This window comes from Neopelma chrysocephalum, unplaced genomic scaffold, assembly GCF_003984885.1.
Source record: "Neopelma chrysocephalum unplaced genomic scaffold, ASM398488v2 Primary Assembly neopelma1_25, whole genome shotgun sequence".
NCBI lineage: Eukaryota > Metazoa > Chordata > Aves > Passeriformes > Pipridae > Neopelma > Neopelma chrysocephalum.
Genome location: NW_020897694.1, coordinates 37,718,882 through 37,736,334, shown reverse-complemented (window position 1 = coordinate 37,736,334; position 17,453 = coordinate 37,718,882). Strand labels below are relative to the sequence as shown.

The following is a 17,453-nucleotide window of genomic DNA, read 5'->3' as shown; positions in this document are numbered from 1 at the left end:
AACTGTACATTGTTTGGAAAAGCAATACCTCCTAGCCGTTTGAAATTCAATACCTTTTCGTTTCACCTTGCAGGATAAGAAAGATTTTTTCCTTTGCTGCTAATTAAGTTTGAAGATCATGAGGATGAAATGTTATTTATATTATAGTCATGCTTAAGCAGAACTCTGGCGCAGCCTAGAGATCCCACCACACAAAGTGAGGGAGACTGTGCAAGTCCTTTGGGGCTCAGACCATTTTAATAGACAAAGGCACATTTTTAAGGAAGACAAGTGATTTAACTGAAAAGGTTACCAGTCAAGTCAATGGATTTGTACCTCTCAATCACCTCTGACTTTCAGAAGTTTTAAAGAAAGGTAGGGAAAAGCAAAGTCTCTAAAAGACCAAAAAAATAAGTCAGAGATACGGTCAAGTCCCTGGAAAAGGACTTTTCACTTTTCCTGTAGTGACAGGACAAGGGGTAATGACCTTAAACTGAAGAAGATTAGATTTAGATTAGATATTAGGAAGAAATTCCTTACTGTGGTGGTGGTGAGACACTGGAACAGGTTGCCCAGAGATGTTGTGGACTCCCCATTCTATGATTTAATATAGGAAAAAAGGTGTTACTTAACTCTGTGTTCTGTCCACTGTCCATGGGTCAGACTGGCCTTCAGTGGCTGAAAGTTCTATGAGAGGACAGGGTACACTGTGGAAAATACCTTCAATATCTGATTCATGCAAGGGCCCAGAGCCTTCCAGAAGAACCGCTGGGGTCCAAGGACATCTTCTAGATTATCTCAGACAACATGTGTTCAGATTTTATGGAGAGGGTTCATTCAGTTTGTGTATGATTTGAATCATAGAATGATTAAAGACATCTAAGATCATGGAGTCCAAACCATTAACCTAACACTGCCAAGTCCACCACTAAACCATGTCCCTAAGTTCCATATCTATGAATGTCCCATGAGGATAAATCCTCCCTGAGAGACAAGCTAATGCTTATGTTCTTTAACTTTTCTCAAGAAATTTCCCATCCTTTTGACTTTTATCATTTTTATTACCGTTCCCTGGACTTGTTCTATTTCCACTTTCTTTTTTCAGGAATGAGGTGACCAAATTTGAAGACAGTATTCAAAGTGAGGATGTGCCACTGATTTATATAATAGCATTATAATATTTTCTATATTATTCTCTAAAACTCTTATCTTTGTACAAACCCCATAAGATTCTTTTAATTCTTTGAACTACAGTGCCTTTTAACATCTGTAGTTTACTCTGATCACATTTTAACAAAGGAATAAAAGGTTTCATTTTTCACATAGAATTTTATTTATTGTTTGAACTTTAGAGGAGAAATTGGTTAACTTACAATTTAAAATTCTTGGCAATGTAGACTATTGGGTAAGAATATAATTATCAGCCCTTCTATACTTACTGTAGAAATGTGTGAGACTGAAAGTTGGTATGTAAGGTCTTGACTCAATAGACTTGTCTTTTGTCTTATAAACACAGAAAAAGACATAATTTTGAGCTGCCAGCATGCCCAAAGATGTCAGAAATGTCATTCACCTGTACCTCCTTCCTGATGAAACATGCTGGAGCCATACATTTACATGCTGTTCAATCAGGACCATGCACATCTGCAAGTAGTACCTGACTTCTGCAGTCTCTCATTTACTGTAGCACACACCTTCACGCCAGGTCAGAGGAAGACCCCTTTGAAAATGAGGCACTTCATGATTGCAGAGGGTAAGGATCTTGCTCTCATGTCACAGCTTGGCGTTATGCCTTCATCAGGGTATTAGGAAAGGCTCAGGGAAAATGGTTACAGCTATTCTATTGCCTAAGACACTTCCTGCAGCTACTGCCTTTCCTTAGAATTACCAATCCAAGTGGTGACCCTGCCTGACCCTACTTATCTTGTAAAAGCTGACAAGATCACAGCCTGAAGCAGTATAGCCACAGGCTCAATACCGGCTACCAAAATGTCTGTTTAGTATTTTCAAGAAATGCTGCTCTAAAGATTTACAATACCAGCTGCTAGATACATGAACAACACCAGCACACAGCTTTGACCCCTGAACATTCATCCCCACTTACACAGAAATTTGTGTCTCTCAAGGGGCCAACACTGAACTGCTACAAAACAGTGATTCCCTACCTGCAAGCACACTGGATTTTTAGCACTATTTGATTATATATACTAAGATATTGGGTAAAAGTATTTGAAAACTAGCTTGAGTTCAGAATTCATTGTTAGCTTTTTTTCATCAGTTGCATTACTGCTTAAGCAACAGAAAGAGCTCTGCCATTTCTGTGTAATACGTTTTTTTATTTCAGTGTAGAGAATTTTCTTCATCCTTCCATGACCAAAGTAGTTTTTCATCAGAAGTTATTTTTAGATGAACTCTAAGTTTCTTCCCTAGCAAACATTTTACCTGCACTGTATGAAAGGAAATGCACATTTCCCTAGATATCTCTAAGGATAAACACAGGTTTAAATGCCCAAAAAGATCTTGGGGAACAATCTGGTTTATATATATACATTCATATAGCAGATGCAGTAAGAGTTCTTGCAGAGTAGTGTGGGTTTTTTTAACCCTTTTCTTTTTAGAACAGCAAAGACATGGAAAAGACATTGAGGTCCTGTTGCTCCTGTTGGAAACTTCTGTTGGCTGCAGCATGAGTTGGATTGGACCCAGAGAAACTGAATACACACAAGTAATGATGAGTTGGCCATACAAGCAAGGAAAATCACAGATAACAGGTGCACACCAATTAGCAATGTACCTTTTAGGTCATGCAATACAGCTCCGTGTCACAATGAGATTGTTTCATATGGTATATTTTTGGGGTTTTTTTGTGCCTAGATTAAATGCCCTGGTGATGCCTTGTCTCTAGGGAGAGGTTGTGCTGCCTACAGTATCTTTTGTCAGGAGTTTTTTTTCCTTTCTTAACATCATCATATTTCTTCTTTTTACAACCCTTTGCAAATTTCCTTCCTTCCATTCATTGATATCCTTTAACTCGTGTGGTGATGTGTTTAGTTAACATTAAGCCAACCCACAGATATTTGGATCACTTAATCTTCCCTAACCTAGAAGTCCTTTCAGTTTCCTTGTTAGTCTTCATCTATTCTAGTCACACTAGATAGCCTGTCAGTATCTTTTTTAGCTATGAGATTCTAAAGATGTGATACATTTCTCTAAACTAGCAACAGATCTGATGTAGAGCTGAGCACCACTCATGTCTCCTCACTGAAAATCTTTCCTGATGTGCCCAGAGGAAAGCTGCCAGCACTCTGAACAGGCACACAGGTAGAGTGCTCAAACCACTTCCTTGGTGCCTCTTACTCTATTGGCCAACAAAATCCTATTGAAACAGTTGATCTAGTAGTTCAAAAAACAAATGCATGTCATTATGGATTTATTTTATTTCTCATAATGTAAAAAAGACAGAGTAGTACAGATAAAAAGACCTTTGTTGCTGTTTTTGAGATTTTCTAATTCTTGGTCATGGATGTCATATTCTAAAATTATGGAAAACGTCATCTTCCATAACTATGTCTGAGTGCTAGGAAAGTTCGTTGTAGAAGGTAATTATATACATAGTCACAAGCCTAGCTGTTCACTTCAAGCAATAAATTCTGACCTACAAACAACACTCCTTTGGAGCTAAATGTGATCTTCGTTGTAATGGACTGTCTTTACCTAGTGTTCTGTTGTATTGGAGGAATATAATTTTAATCTGCTATCTTTAAATTTTCATTAAGGAACATTTCAGCTACCTGTAGCCTCATCCGATGACTTTTAATGACATCAGCTAGCTTGATCTTCCTCCATGCACCAGCAGGGACTTCTTTAAATTGCTCAACTGTACGGAACATTGTTTTCAAGTTTAATGTACTTGGAATCGACCTTTTAAAGTAATGGCATCTCTAAATACAGTTTAAATACGTAGCGCACACATATGTTGGCATTTATATGTGCATGTGTGTGTACACCTATATATATATATGTAAGTGCACACATATGTATAGAAATGCTGATCCTATTCACCTTTTTAAAATCATTACAGCTAGTATTAACATGAATGTGCTGTTAAATTGGCAGTGTTATACATTTTTGTTGGAGTTTACTTCTGTAACATAAAACCAGAAAGATAAGCTGTGAAACTCGTGCAGCTGATGACATAATTCTAGAATCTCATGACGCTGAATCTCATATTGCTAGGAGTGTGGGATGGATGTTCTTTGCTGAAATAATTATACTGCTTCTTGCAATATATGTTTCCTTGTTTTCATGTGGGTGCTGAGAAGTCCAAACCATTAAACATAAATGGTACAATGAGTCTTGTGTTCCTTATTTATTCTAAAGAAGGTAATAAATTTATATGGTTTTGTGGCATAATAAAGCCAACTACTTTAAGAATCTGTGATGAACATAGCAATAATCTGTGACAATATGCATATTTACTTTTAATAATTATGTCCAATTGTACATATATGCATATAAATATGTATATATGTATATACAAACACACGTAGAGAGACATATGCACAAATTAAGCAGAACCAATTAGAAGGTGGCATAAATAGATTCAAACCTTACCTGTTATGGCTGTGTGAAGGGATAATTTGAGCTACAAGGACATGAAAGAAAGCATACTCAGTATACTCCATTGGCTCACTCTCATTATGCTCAACAGTGACAGGCTGTATGCTAAGATGGGGTACCAGCAGACATTCATAATGACAGCTGGTTCAAAACAGAGCTTTCAAAATAGTGCAACACCCCCAGCTTCCTTCCAAATCTTGGTGTTTGCCAGCACTTAGCTGAGGCTGGCTCTTAAGGTCAGATGTTCAGATGTAAGTTATTCAGAAAGAATTTGCTTCTTTATGTTCTAACTGTATGTATATTCAACATATAGGCTCCTTGTTGCCCATGAATTTGCATTTAAACTCACACATGGATTATGCTTGTCCATTACCTGCAAAAATGATGGACGTTTCTCCCTGATACTGCACCCTATTTTTCTGAGATGTCCTCTGTCGAGTTCTCTTTTGGGGTACATAAACTGAGACTCAGATAGTAGCTCTTTCTTTTTACTGGGACTGAAAAGCTCCTCAGCCTCTCTGTTGAGAAACGGAGGAAAAGCAGCTTCCCGTTAACATCACCCACATCTGACCCACCATGCTGAGCCAACTAGGAACACAGCAAAACAAATCCCAAACAACCAAACTTCAGATGTCATGTGTGACTTTTCCTGGTGGATGTATATAGAATCTGGAAATAAACATACTCCTACTTTGGAGGTAAAAGCAAACAGGGTTTATCTATTTGCATTTGAACTCAGTGAAAAATACCTAAGTACAGAAAGTGTACTTGAAGGTAAGACATGAACATAAGCAAAGATAAATTTCACTAAATCCAAGTGAAATGTGCCACATTTTTATAATTACTACAGAGAACATGCACTAATTAATTGTTATGCTGTGCTGGGGAAACAGTTGAGTATTCCATAAGGGGCAAGTAGAGGAGGTTACTGATGCTATTGACTTTGCTTAGAAGCCAGTATGTGGGGAGCACGCCATGAACAGTCTTGTGAAAATGAGACTGGTGAACTGATTTGGTCTTAGAAAGTACTTTTCAGAGTGGTTAGAAAAATATTTTAAATCTAAGATAAATTTTAGTTGTACTGGATTACTGGACTGCTAAGTGTGTGCATTTTGTTCAAAAGCAGGTTTTCATTTGCCTTGTCACCTGGGAACCCCAAGCGCTAAGCGTCAGATCTTCAGAGGAATTCAGACAAATAATAGTGCTGCTCTTTGGGGATCTTCAGAGCTGCCAGGACACTTCTCTGTAAATGAAATTAAGGGGACATGAGCATCAGGGAGCTTCAGAAAAGCATTGACTTGGTACCTATCAGTCTCTTGTGGAGCTGCACTAATTTCTGAAGTGTTGACCCTGCTTTAGTTGGAGGTGCATCTGGGGATAGGTTGAGGGGAACAGGATGGATCTGTGCTCATTTCTGGAGGAGGTATAGATCTCCTGCAAGCCAGAGGCCTGTGCAGGGCTGCTTCCCTGCAGCAGGCTTGCTTGGCTTACAGATATCCGTCCTGTTAGCTCCATCATGGTATGTGTGAACAGTGTTGGCCTTGCACTCAGTCTGGCGATGCTCCTGTTTGCCATCAGCCTTCCCTCCTGGATCAGGGCCGTTACCAATTGCTGAGGGGTGGCCAGGGGCAACTCCCTCTGGTGAACCTCTTTTGTGCTTTTATCTCCCTCTTCTTGGCAGTAAGCTGCCACTGGCTCACAGCCATGGCCCTCTCGCCCTCCCCAGTGCCCAGCTTGCATGCTCAGCCAGTGTCTACATCTCTTCCAGCAGCTGGCCCTACTTTTTCTCCACAGCTGGCTGCTGCCCCCTACTGTGGTAATTATTATTTATTATGGATATTCAGGATACATTACGTGTCCAGAGTCCAGTACAGTCTGAATCACTACCAGGGTCCCACTGTGTGGGCAAGAAGCACAGTCGTACACAGTTGTTCCACATTGATATTCACTCTACTCTCATGCAGGGAGAGGCTGAGAGGAAAGGAGTGAAGGTAGCTGTTGGCACCCATTAGCATTATCTGATGCGACACCTACTCTCTCTCCTGTGTTACAAGACTCCAGCAACAGCACAGCTTAGGGCAGAGCTGCTTTTTCTCCACCTTGCTACCAATAGCAGGTCTCCTGCTATTCCTGCTACCTAGCAGGAAACACCTGAAGTGTTTTCCAAAAGTCATGGTTGCTAATCGATCACAGTTTAACTCTCCACTGCTGGGAATGCAGATGTTGCTTGGTTTTCAGTCGCTGTCAAGAAGTAATGCCCTTAGACCACAGCATGGCTATGTGGGACACCATTTTCTTTCCTGTTTCTCTCCCTCACCTTCTCCTCTGGGATTCTCTGTTCATGCCAGTTCCTTTGCACATGCATTCTTCTCCTTGCAATTCAGCCTTCCTTCTCACCCTGCCTCCCTGAAGACGCCACCCTCAGTTAAAAACAGAGGAGCTTTAACTCCCACAACTCAGTGCACAGACAAAAGCACCTGGAGGGAGAAGCAGCTTCTGTACACTCGAAAAAATACAGAATCCTAAACATATTTCACACAATTATGCACATGTGTGAGAGGCAAGTTCTCAGCTGTGCTGGATAGGGTTAGGTCTGCACAAGAAGATAGAGCAATACTACTCCATGGCAGCTGAGAATCTGTCCCGGTATGTAAATGTAAACATCTATTTTTACGAGCCCTCCTACAGTTTGCTTAAAAAAATATCACTTTTTAGACTCTGAAAACACACAAGCCAGTCAGAAATGTCCCACTTTCTATATTTCGTCTAATTCCTACCCCTGACTTCCTCTGAAAGCTTTCAAAATCTAATGAATTCAAGAGACAAAGTGAACTAAAACTGAAGCAGCTTTGCCTTCAGTGCACTGGGCCTACAGGAACTGAAATATTTGATTGTAACTGGCCTCGCTAAACCCAGCAAAATTCCCACTGTCCTAGTACTTGTAATCTTCTACTCTTTCAGCTAGCTGCAGCAAGTTAATGTCAAGAGCAAATACATGATGCAGTCTCTACATCAGAGCACTTTTTGCCATGAATCACTTTTTAAATTGTTTTGAGTTTATATTTAATTGCTTCCTTTGCATGCTATGTGTACACATGCACTCCTCCCGCCCCCCATGTTTCACATGTAACTGTTGTGTAGGCTGGAGTCTTTGAATATGAAGTATTCAAACCTCAGAGCACAAGGAGTTTCAATCCAGGAACTGGCTTGTCCTCTTTTAAGATGGGAACCACGTGTGACTTGAATCCAGATCTGGGGTGAATTCTGGATGTGCTAATTTGAGTGAATTAGGATTTGGGATTCAGACTCATTTCTTTGTTACAACACTAGTTCTGATACCCACTACTGGGTGTTCACCTTTCCCTTCCTCAACAGAAAGAGAAATGCTTCCCATATTCACTTATTCAAGACTGATTTGCAGTTCATTCCAGGATCAAATCACCTTCAAGGTATTTTTCTGAGTTTTATTTCTTAACATTCTCTGTGACAATTGCTTATAAGTGACCTCTGCTAACAGTTTTGAATATTTGGATCACTTGGTCACCTTCCTCTGAGAAGTCCCTGTCATTCCATTTTCCCTCTGAAGGCTACCCCACTGGTTTTTCAAAGTAATGCAGTCGTACACAGAGACACTTTTCCCCTTGTAACAGCCTTAGTTTGGGAGATTGAAACAACAAACTATCTCTTGAGCTGCTGTTCAGAACCAGTTTCTTGGGCTCCCTAAAACTGTGGCAAACTTCAAAGCTCTGCTATTCTCAGGATTTTCCTCATCTCCTTTTGAAGATAGGCAACATATAATAGGGCTTCCCAGTCTTCTTGTGCTGCATTTTTCAAGGGAAGAAGGCATCCCCTTGTCAGTATTTTAGCTTTTTCTCACTTTATTTCCCCTCAGAACTCCCAGATGCACACCATCCGGTTGTGGTGATTTACTGCACTTGAGTTTCTCAAGTTACTCTACAACTTCCTCCATAGAGACTTCAATCTATATAAAGGCCACACTCTGATTTTCTTTGCAAAGTGCCTTTGGCACAGGAATTTCTACATGACTCTCAACAGCAGACATGATGCAAGAGAGTCATTTAACTCCTCTGCTAGCTTGTTGCACTCTTTTCCTGACCCACTGTATATGGATTTGTGGGGATCTCTGCAGTGTTTTGATGCATAGTCCAGCCTAAGATTAACATGTGAGGCTTGTTTCTCAACTAGTTTTCTCTCGCTGCTCCACTGAAGGATATTTCTGTACGTTACTACAGTCACTCTCAACACATCTTATTTGGCTGGCTAATTAAGCCCAGTACCATTCCTCTGCACTACATCTGTTGCAGGTGGGTTAAATCCTCACTGATGCAAACTGGCACTGTCCCTAGTAAGATGTTCAGGTGAGGAGCTGGTCCTGCAGGAGACCCTCCCCTAGCACTATGGTAATCGACCCCCTGGCATGTTACACTGAAGGGGCAGGTTGAGTGCTCAGCAGCACAACTCAGGAGGAGCAGGACCCATATCCTAGGCCATGGCCTGGCCCTCACACAAGTGAAAAGCCCTTTGGTCTTTTGTCTTTGATAAAGGGAAGCCGGAGGTCTGTGGCAATCCTTTCTCTTTTCTGCTCTTCCTTTTGTGTATCTTTATTTCTGTTTCTTCCCACTCCCTTTCTGTTTTTGAGAAAGACAGAAACTGCCATATGGCAAATCCAGTCTTTAATAATTTTGATGGACAGAACTAGAACATCAGAAATACTCTTCATGCCCTGTTTTATTCTCTGGCCAGTGTAGACTGGCCTTCAGATGTTTCAAAAGAAGGTCAGTTTTATGAAAGCACATGCTCACAAACACTACTTATTTCACACAAAACTGATTTCAATAAATTTTGATGACCATTACTTTGTCTGTTTATAAAACCAGACTCCAGATATTAGCTTAATTTGCATTGCAGTCACTAAAGATATATAGATCTGATTTGAGACACAGAAAAACATCCCTTTTATATGGTATGGATATGAGATCAATGTTAACTATAATTGCCTAAGGCACAGACACAGAAATTATAGCTGAAACCAATTCCATGACTTCATCCATCAACGAGAAAAGTATTCAAGCTGTTGTTGAGGCTGCCCTAGCTTTCAGAAAGGGTGCTGGGTATCCATATTTCACTGACTTTTTTATTTCAAATGAAGAATTAAAATCTGATACCAAACATCTTTATTTCTCATGGGCTTTTGCGAATAGATGAAAGACCCTGAGCTTCCTAACCTTCCTAAGGTGATGCAAAATATGTCTCAAGATTCATAATTCCAGAGCTGCCAGTTGAATTCCAGCCTGTGAAATCTATGTCAAGATACAAACAGGCATGCTCATCCCTATTACATCTGGTTAAATAAAAGAAAAAAACCCTTTATAAATTATTTAGACCCTTAGTTTCTGTCATGGTTTGAGATTGGCCCCCCCCCGAGAAGAGGGGGACTCAGAGGTGATTGGGTGCCAGGGCAGTGTTCCCTGAAGAGCCAATCACCACTCATGTTGTTCGCTTCTGCTCAAAATCATATATATACAGCCCACCGGAAGTGGTTGGCAAGTTCTGTGTTGGCACTTGGGCTGTTGGTGTCTGCTGCGTGTAGGTGTGGAAGGCCGGGGGGTGGCTGGGCTCCCTCTCTCCCCTCTGGGGGGAGAGGGGAGCCCTGCGGCCCCCCCAGCTCTGCCTAAGCCAGAGCAGAGTTAGAGGCAGCATTTTGAGTGTGTGCAGTGAGGGAAGAGACTCACGTGAGCACCTGAATCTGACTTGAGGTAAGAGGAGAGAGGCAGGTTTTTGTAGCCAAGCCTTCTCCCCCCTCCTTTTCTACAGCTAAGCTGTGGAGGGGGGCTTTTCCTTTCCCTCCGCTGGAAAGTGGAGGAGAGGCTCAGCATTGAAGCTGAGCCAAGGTGACGGGCTGTGGAGGTAGGCCCGGTGCTCGGGAGAAAGAGTCCCAAGCAAAATTGGAGACGGACCCCGCCCAGAGAGAGAGAGAGAGGGGGGCCCGGAGGATGTCTCTGCCACGCAGGACAACCAAAAACCTGAGGGGAAATCCACATGCCAGGACGTGGACACTTGATGAGCAGAACCACACTGCAGCAGCCTACGAACCAAGGTATGAGAGAGAGAGAGAGATCACACTGCAGCAGGAGAGCAAGGACTCAGAGCTATCTTCTGGACTTCAGGAGGAGGAGAGACTGCAACAAACAACTGGAACTTGGTGAGGAGGGAGCGTTCAGGCCCAGAACACTCCCACAGAGGGACTGGTTACTTTCCAGCCTTGAAAAGGCTCTTTCCTGGACTAAACTTAAAGGAGGGGCTTGAAAGGACTGGTTGATAGAAATGTAATATATATAGTTGTCTTTAGTTTGTATAGTATTTATTTGTGTAAATAAATGTATATACTTCCCCCTTCCCCTATAGAAGCCTCTGGCCTGAAAGTTTCTCTTCAGTAGTGTTGGGATAATTGTGGGAGGGGGTGGAGAAGCCTGAAAATTGGATTTTTAGATTTCTAACGTGGCTCAAACTGCCACAGTTTCCTAGAGTTTGGGAATTAGCAGAGCAGGATTAATTACAATGTGCTGTGGTTGTCTTAGAATTGGCAATCTTGTCTCAGGTAACTCTTTTCTTTCCCTGTATGCTGTGGATGGCACTTCCAGATCTCATTCTGTTCAACTATTTCATATAGCCATTTTAGGATGATATCTCAGATGGCCATAGGAAAATAAGTTTCTGTTACTGGTGAAGTTTCTTCACTACAGAAGGAGCATGGGTAATTGCATTAGACCAAACCAGTAAGGTGATATTATCTCATTGTTAATGTCTTGGTTCGTTAACATTTTTGATTTAAGGTAAGTCATTCTGATTTGATATATATTTTTCTTTTACTGTAGTCCACAATATCGACAATGCCTCCCAAACATCCCATTTCTAGTCTGTTTTTACTGAAATGATTTCCAGATTTTCTGCTTTATGTGGTGTAAATAGAAATGCTACTTCCTTGGTCTCATTTTCATAACCTACAGGTATTCTTATTTTATCTTGCAATATTTTGACTGAATGAAGTGATATTCTAAGATCCCACTTAACAGTGCATGAGCAAAATCTTAGCAAATGGCCTTGTAGTGCAGTACAAAGTTGAAACAGGGAATAAACTGTAGGAGGCAACTTTTAAGATGTTCCTCCTAACTGATGTAAGCAGTCTTGACAAAATATACCACAATACGTATTTGAATTGCTTTGAAAGTATCATCTCAATAGCCAGTACAAATATAATGTGGTGATATTTCTAAAATACGGGTAGATATAATTAAGTGAAGTAACTGAAATCATACTATATAGCACTCAAAGCAATTTCTATTTCTCCATTTTTGCACTCTGTCTTCTCACAAAACAAGCAGGTCACACAGTCCCTTAAAACATAAATTTCTGGGAGATCAGAAATCTTTCAGAGACGATTGAGAAGAGACACCCAAAGATATTCAAAGCACAGAAGAAAACCATCCTAATAAAGAATCAAGGCAAGTCTTGGCCCTTTATTTTAATCATGCTTCCAGACTTTGAAAAACCTGTAACATGGCCCTCTTGGTGCCTGAAGAGTACCTCTCATTTCTAATGATGTTGGCAAGGTGCAAAAAGTAGCCAACCTTTGCTTTGGCTTCTGGGTTACATTTGGAGTCTGCTTACCGTGTGTAACATCTATTCTGCTTCACCTGTCAATGATCTGATCACACTCACCACTGCATCACTCCAACTTCTCGCTACACTTTATGCAGGAATGTGCAACACCTTCCTCTCCTCTTCATCCGATTTTTGCCAGGACATTACAAAGTCTTTCCTATCCACAGGACAAGGCAGATAGTGCCTGGAAGTGCCACCTCCTGTGTCAGTCAGGCTTTTAGTCTACCTTCTCTAAAATACCTTCATGCCCCCATATGGCTTACTGCAGGGAACTATAAGAAAGATAGACATAACATTTTTTTGAGAGTGACTCCTTTACATTGCCTTCCTTGCACATATCTACATAGTCCCATGCAGTAATCTGTATTTTTGTTTGTGATGTATAGGAAGTATCCATAGAGAGATAACAAATAGCTACTCTCATCATCTTTGTTGATATCAAAGAGCATTGGGTAGGTGAACCAGGAAAGAAATCCTATCGTAAAGTGTAAATCGAGTAAAGATTACGTTGAAACATCCCACAGTTGAGAGCATTTGCAGGGATGACTCAGTTCACAGTACTCAATATATTGCTCACTTCTTTTAGTAGGAGCTACTTTTTGAGAGAATACTACCAAGCGGAGGAAACCTTCTGTGCCATAGGTACGATGTTGATCCAAAATGAGTGATTAGTAAACATCTTTCAGTTGGTGAAAAAAGAAATGAGCAAGAAACGAACCTTAATTACAAAAAAAGTTGGGTGGTTAGCATCCATTCTATTCATGGGGCAATTCATGGTTTTTTTGTCTCTGCAGAATTTTCATTAACACTGAAAAATTTTGCCAAACCTAAGATGATGTCAAGACCTTGGCAGAAATCTGTTACATTTGAGTCTAGTCAACAGTTTCTCATTTGGTCACAAAAAAGTTTTAATTTATTTATTACTTCTGGAGACTTTAAGATTTTAGGAAAGCCCTGACACAGATTTGGATGTGGAAATGAGATCTTAATGGTAGATGTAGACAACTCTGTGAAGCACCCTCAGCTTACGATGGTCTGTTCTAGGAGGAATTTTGATTCATCCTCAGATGTGAATGTTATGGTTTAGGGACATTTATAAAATCCGTGAGTCTTGCAACTGGCTGTGAACACTAGTGTACTTGGGGAACCCACGACACTCTGTGTGATCTCAAAGTAACATCTTGGAAAAGCAGGTTTTGTTCTTCTTTTTCTCCCTATAGATCCTTAAAAATATGCAAATCTATGTGATCTGCTTCTCATACTAAGAGTTGCAAATTCAGCTATGGATCAAAGATTAGAGCATATGCCTATTATTGCAGCTGCCAGTTAACCAATCCAAATGTTTAACTCTTTAAAGAAATAGAGGGTCAGCAGCTTTCTGAATAATTGTTTCCAGATAGTCTTCTGTTACTTGGATTTCTATATCACATTCAACTTCAATTGCTGTTGCAATTTATTTCCATTCCACAGACTCTAACTTTACTAAATTCACATTAGCATTTGAACCACTTATGCTTAGACAAATCCAGAGCATGCTCCGTGATTGTTGATTGTTTTCTATGTTGCCTCACAGATTAAATGAGAAAAACCAGTGCCATCCCAACACCTACCTCTGGTCTTCTGTCATGCCAGGAAGTGCAGAGAGGAAGAAACTGGGCCAAAAATGACTCAAAAATAAAACAAGTCAGGATGTGTACTAACCTTTTTGAAAGCTTATCTTCACTTCAGTATCAACAGTCAGAATGGGAAGTGTTTTGTTGACAACCACAGTTGCCAGAGTAGTGCCGTGTTGTGAGAGAACACTTCTTCACTGGGTCACACTTCCTTGTCTTTCAGTCGTCTTTATGAAGAAAAGCACTTCAGAGATTCTCTGATCAGGTCCTTTGTCCCACTCTGGTGGACACCACCTCACCCTCAAGCCTCACAGAAACGGGACCTTGTGTTGGGGTCAGCATAACGATCCACATATTCAGTGCTTCCTGCCAGAGAGTCACCAATTACTGTCTGCTGCAACCTCTCATGCTGTGTCAGTCTCATTCACCAGCTTTCTTCTGTCTCAGTCAGCTGCAAACCAACCAGTCATTTCCTAAAATGATGGCAAAAATGGTGTAGGGGTTTTACTTCTAGCTGATGGTAAACTGAAAAATAAAACACACTGCAACTCTGTTCATATTCCAATTTTGATTTGAATTATTCAGTGCTAGCAGGGTCTACTTCATCAAGTAACCAATCTCAAGGTAAATATTTTTCTCAACTGACACTTGATTTTAAGAAAGAGAGCAAATGTGTGAGGTTGAACTAAAAAGGACTGAGGAGACGAAAGGGTAAAGGACACTTTTTCTAGACCCTTAGCATCTCCTCAGAAGGAATGATAAACACCTCTCTTTGGCCAGGTCCACTTTCCTACACCTTTTTGAGGAGAAGTAATGGAGAGTGCTATTTATTATGTGTTGGGGTGAAGTTGGGGAATGTTTTCCACCATGTAAAAAAAATAAAATCCAGAATTTATGGGAGTTTGAAAAGCAATTTCCTTTTAAGGTGCAAATTCCTAATTTGCCACATAAAAGTACAGGAATTAAGTGCTAAATCCTTCTTTGCCAGTGAGACCTGTGAAAGGAGGTATGAAAAAAGAGTTACTGTTAGGTTTCTATTCATGTCTCCTGAAAGCCAATGTATGCAAAAGTGCACTGAAACAGCCCTTATTTTTTTTCAAAGCCTTCCTGCCTTCTCTGACTGACTTTTAAAAAATGAACCCTTGTCCGGTTTTATTTGTGTGGTGGGTTCTGATTTTGTTCTGCCTGTACCGTATCACTTTTCTCTCCTCACCATTAATCTTCCATGAGTGTTCCCTGGGGCACCATTCTCCCTTTTCTGCATGGGAAGTTTCTACTGAAATTAATGGACTTTCTTCTCGTGGGTGGAAGGAAGAATACACCCTTATATCGGCCCTGTTGCAAAAGAATATTATTCATTGAAAAGAAGCGTTAGTCTCACTCCTGAAAGCCCAAGGTCTAGTCAGGCAGATTATAGTGGGAGATCCCAACAGGAGGTCTGGTACAGAAGCAAGAACTACTTGTCTAACATGAAAACAGAAGCCAGAACAGAAGACCTTTTAAATGTTGAAACAAAACCCCATGGAAAGTCAGTGGTTGTACTATGAACCACTGATGAGGTGTACTGTCCCAAACCTAATTCCAGGGCAGATCCATCTGGTGGAATATGGATGGTGCAGTGGAGATACCCATAATCAACCTGTAGAACCAGGCATGGTCACAAGAACAGCACAGCGTCAAAAACTAATTTGATCTGCGAAGAGGTACTGTAGGTTGGCCAGAGGGGGACATGCAAATTTGCTGGGCCATGCAAATTAAGGGTATATTGTACTGTGCATATGTATCACCTCATCAGGAACTTTGGCTTGGGAGCTTGGGCGTTGCACAATGCAGATATGCTAATAAGAATGTCTACATGCGCTTAGAGGCTTAAATGGAAAAGTCTTATGTTCCTTTACTGAATTAAAAGAGATGTTGACAACCTTCAATCAAAACTGCATAAATTCTCATAGGAAGAATAGTAGCTGCAATGTGAGGTCTTGAGGTAGGAAGATGACCTTATAAAATATACTACAGTATCTAAGTTTAGTAAAACAAACACACTATATTTAAGCAGGCTGTGGAAATGTAAATATGCTTCAGGACTGGCCCCAAGCAGTTTATGTTACAGTAATGTTACTATCATGTTCTGGATAGATCATTACTGTAGATACTATAATCTGAGGCTAGGAGATAGAATTTAATACGCCTGGGAGAAATTTAAATAGAGGATAAAAAGCTCTCTTTCCTCAACAGTATTTTCAAGGATGAACCTCCACCTTGTAATCCAAAGAAAAAACAAAGCTTGTCTGAGAAGGTGTTACATGGATGTACTAGGCCACTGCAGTATTTATAATCCTTTGGGATATTTCACAAGGGAGTCCTACTAGTCCTACTAGTCCTTCCATAGTGCTTGTTTGCTTCCCGTGATTCCTTGTTCCATACAGTGCTAGAAAGCATAGTAAAGGTTTGAGAACCACAGTGGTGGACAAATAAGGATTTCTTGTGTGTTTACAGTTTGTGAAACCTTGATTGTTGTATAATTAACATGCCAGTTACCCTTGGATTTTCAGTTTCAGCAGCCGATGTGTTTTTAATGTTTACATTTGATTTGAGCATCTCTGGCAAAGCTCTGCTATTCATTTGTGTGTATTTGTATTTTGGTTGAAGATTATATACATATCTATCAAGATGATTACTTTAAACAGTGCTCTATCTGCTCCTTCCACCAAACCTGGAATGCTTGCTTTAAGATTAGCCTTGTCAAATTTACTTAAAGTGACCAGGCAAATACATACAACTAATTTTGTTATAGGCAAAATTAACTAATGCTCTTTTTCATGGTGAGTGCTGTAATGATTTTATATAGCAGTCAAACTATTTAAATACTAATGCTGTCTTCATGGTGTAATCACCATTCCAGTCAGATGTCATTTTTAGTAGCCTATAGGGAATTCCATCCCTTAATTATTCTTCAATACACAAACCAAGCATTCTTTAATTGGTGTAAATTGAACAGTGTTCCAACGCAAACAAGGAGAGGACAAACTAATCAATGATTCTGTGCATGTCTATTGGAAAGCTATTGCCATTAGATCAAGTAACGAATCCTTGACTTCATTAGCTTCAGAGGAACGATGGGGGAAAAATACTGCTAATGCTACTTCTTGTTATCAATCAGTAGTGAAAAGTGTGCAGCAAATCCTACAGCAGAACTCCAGCTTTTCTTGAAAGTGCTCATAGAAATTTAAAATACGAAGATATTCTGAATTCAGAGTCCCGAGTCATATGTTTTTCATGGGGCTACGTCTGGAAACAATGTGTTTTTATCCTCTGCTGCCTCTATCATGTGGCCTGTTTTTTATTTTACTTTTTCAAATAAATGATTCTTGAATGATAACATAACTTTTTTCAACTTGTCAGGAAATTTTGGGTGAATTTTCTGGCTCTCTCTGGCTGTGCTCCGTACATTCATATGTATTCACTACTGCAGCACAACATAAATAGGTTGGCTCTCCTGTCTTTTTTTTTTAATTCAATCTGAAATAAAGGTGCTGTGTTTAAGAAACAGATGAAAAA

At 40.2% G+C, this 17,453-nt stretch overlaps 1 long non-coding RNA gene across 12 annotated transcripts in view; it reads left to right on the top strand.

Annotated features, from left to right (window-relative positions):
- LOC113963633 overlaps positions 1 to 4,333 on the top strand; it is a 41,145-nt gene extending 36,812 nt beyond the window's left edge. For 9 of the 12 annotated variants that reach the window (XR_003532884.1, XR_003532881.1, XR_003532890.1 and 6 more), the window contains one exon: positions 2,598 to 4,333. This is a non-coding gene — a long non-coding RNA (uncharacterized LOC113963633). Of the gene's footprint in view, positions 1 to 1,495; positions 1,733 to 2,597 lie in introns of all 12 variants that reach the window. The other 3 variants (XR_003532892.1, XR_003532886.1, XR_003532888.1) reach the window with 3 other exon arrangements.
- Positions 4,334 to 17,453: the final 13,120 nt, after the last annotated feature.